The sequence below is a fragment of the Castor canadensis genome, chromosome 2 (assembly GCF_047511655.1).
Source record: "Castor canadensis chromosome 2, mCasCan1.hap1v2, whole genome shotgun sequence".
Classification (NCBI taxonomy): domain Eukaryota; kingdom Metazoa; phylum Chordata; class Mammalia; order Rodentia; family Castoridae; genus Castor; species Castor canadensis.
In genome coordinates, this window is record NC_133387.1 from 151104733 (window position 1) to 151107329 (window position 2597).

General features: G+C 44.4%; 1 non-coding gene across 1 annotated transcript; it reads right to left on the bottom strand.

Annotated features, from left to right (window-relative positions):
- Nucleotides 1-219: 219 nt before the first annotated feature.
- Nucleotides 220-292, bottom strand: Trnas-aga (transfer RNA serine (anticodon AGA)). Its single transcript has one exon. It is a non-coding gene; the product is annotated as a tRNA-Ser (tRNA).
- Between the last annotated feature and the right edge of the window lie 2305 nt (nucleotides 293-2597).

Below are 2597 nucleotides of genomic sequence, written 5' to 3' on the forward strand. Positions count from 1 at the left end.
GTAAGTGTGAGGGGTTCTTTCTCCTCAAACTGCTGAGGAGAATGAATGGGCTCAGGCAGACCAATGACTACAGTATACAGGTCATTTAGTATATAGAAATTCAGTGTTAAGGATCGGCTCTGGATGTGAATCCAGAAGACTCAAGGAAGGATTGCATCAATTCTTCCTTGAGTCCTCCTCCAATGGGTAGCCATTAGTTGTTAGAGAGTTTGGGGTGTTTGGTGGTACTGGGGTTTGAACTCAGGGCCTCTTGCTTTCTAGGCAGGTGTTCTACCACTTGAACCACACCTCCAGCCCTTTTTGCTTTAGCGTTTTGTCCAGTCTTCCACAAACTGTGATTCTTCTACTTATACCTCTTGCATAGCTGGGTTTACAGGGATGGGATCCCACTAAGTTTTTGCCTAGGTTTGCCCTGAACTGAAATCCTCCTGGTCTCTACCTTCTGAGTAACTGGGATTACAGGCAAGCACCACCATACTCAACGCATTGAATTAGAAAATTTAAGCTATGACTTCACAGAATTGACTCCCAGAGCAAAACATGAAAATAATTTTTCAACAGATTAAGAGATAAGGAGAAGATAAACATTCCTGGTGGAAAGAGAAAGTTGCCAAAGAATTGCTAAAAAAGAGCATAAGAGTTTTGCTGCTGGTACAGTTACCTTTCCTAACTAGGGAGTCTCAAACAGCACTTCTCACTGTAATCACAGAGGATATATAACTTCCAAGTAGCATTCTGCATATAATTTTCCCCTCTGAGTCTTGCTTTTCTACACTTGGCAATATTTATCAAAACTTTCCATTTAAAATAAAGAGTTGAGAGCAGGGCACTGTGGTTCATGTCTATAATCCAGGCTACTCAGGAGGCAGAGATTTTGAGGAGTAAGATCACCCTAGCAAAAAAGTTCCAGGTGTGGTGGCATATGCATGTAATCCCAAGCACAGGAGGATTGAGGTTCAAGGCAAGTCCTGGCAAAAAACATAAGACCCTGTCTGAATAACCTAAAACAAAATGGGCTGGAGTGTAGCTCAAGCGGTAGAGTGGCTGTCTAGCTTGTGGGAGGTACTGAGTTCAAACCCTAATACTGGCAATAAAACAAAAAACAAATTTATAAAATTAAAGTTAGAGTAAGGTATGTTTAATTTATTCCTAAAGAGAGAAGCTGTTTTTATAAATTTAGTGTAGCCTGAGTGCACAGTGTTAGGAAGTCCGCAGTGACGTCCTATGCCTTCACCCTCACTCACCACTCACTCACTTCTACTCCTGCCAGCCCCATCCATGTGTGCCCTACACAGGAGTGCCAGTGTAGATGATGCATATCCTATTTTTACTGTGCCTTTCTGTGTTTGACTGGAAGGCCTAAGTGGAAGACAGATGGTCTGATGTCACTCTGCTTTCCCTCCAAATAATAAAAGCAAAATTATAGGTAGGAATTATTGGAGCATTTCCAATAATGGTCCAAACTCAGTGCCTTAAGCTTGCTAGGAAAGCGCTCTACGCTTTAGCTGTACCACTAGTCCTTTTTGTTTTCACTTTGTTTTTCAGACAGAGTCTGGTGCTTTTTCCTGGGCTGGCCTTGGACCTCGATCCTTTTACCTCTGCTTCCCGAGTAGGAGTAGCTGGGACTCCAGGTATGAGTCACCACATGGAGCTTGCCATCTTCACTTTCCGAGTATGGAGTGATTCTTTAAACAACTTTGCCCTTCATATTTCAGGCTGTGTATGTGTAAGTGGAGCCATTAGGAGAGTTGGCATGAGGAGGAGAGAATGAAGTGGATAAGGTTGATTAAAGCTGAAGTTTGTGCCAACACTAATCAGTGAGGACCCAATAGAAAGGACAAAGCCTGTCAGAAAGCAGAGTGGAGGAAGGCAGGTGGGTAGAACATCTTGCAAATGTTCAGTTCCCATATAAGCAGCTTGGCAGGAAATGGGGGTGGTCCCTTTTCAGTTATTTGTGGACATCTGTCCAACTGCTGCCCTTAGTCCACCCTCCTCCTCACAAGCCCACTCTCTGGTTCTAAATGAATTTGCCCTGCATGTCCTTCCACCCCCAGTAAGCCATCCTTCCTACAGGACACAAACGCTTTCTTCATATCCCTAGGCTTGACTCTAGGGCACAAGCAGGGTACCCCACACCACTCATCTGCCCAGGCTTCCCTATGTACTGAGGTAGCCCAGCCCTCTCTGTTTACCTCTATAGAAATCAAATTCTCCATCCACATCATCTTCCCTCATGATACCCTCAAAGAGTGCAAAGAAAAGCTCCTTGTGAGCCGGGTGCCAGTGGCTTATGCCTGTAATCCTAGCTACTTAGAAGATTGAGGTTGAGAGTGTCTCAGTTCAAGGCCAGCCCAGGAAAATAGTTTTTGAGACCTCATCTCCAAAACAACCAGAACAAAAATGTACTGGAGGTATGGCACAAGTAGTAGAGCACCTGCATTGCAAATGGGAAGCCCTGAGTTCAAACTCCAGTCCCACCAAACAAAAAGAAAAAGAAAAGAAAGTAAAGCACCCTGTGAGCTGAGTTACAGCACTATCTGGGTCCCAGGGAGAAAGCAGATGGGAAAGAGACAGGATTGGCTGTGTACAAAGGGCCC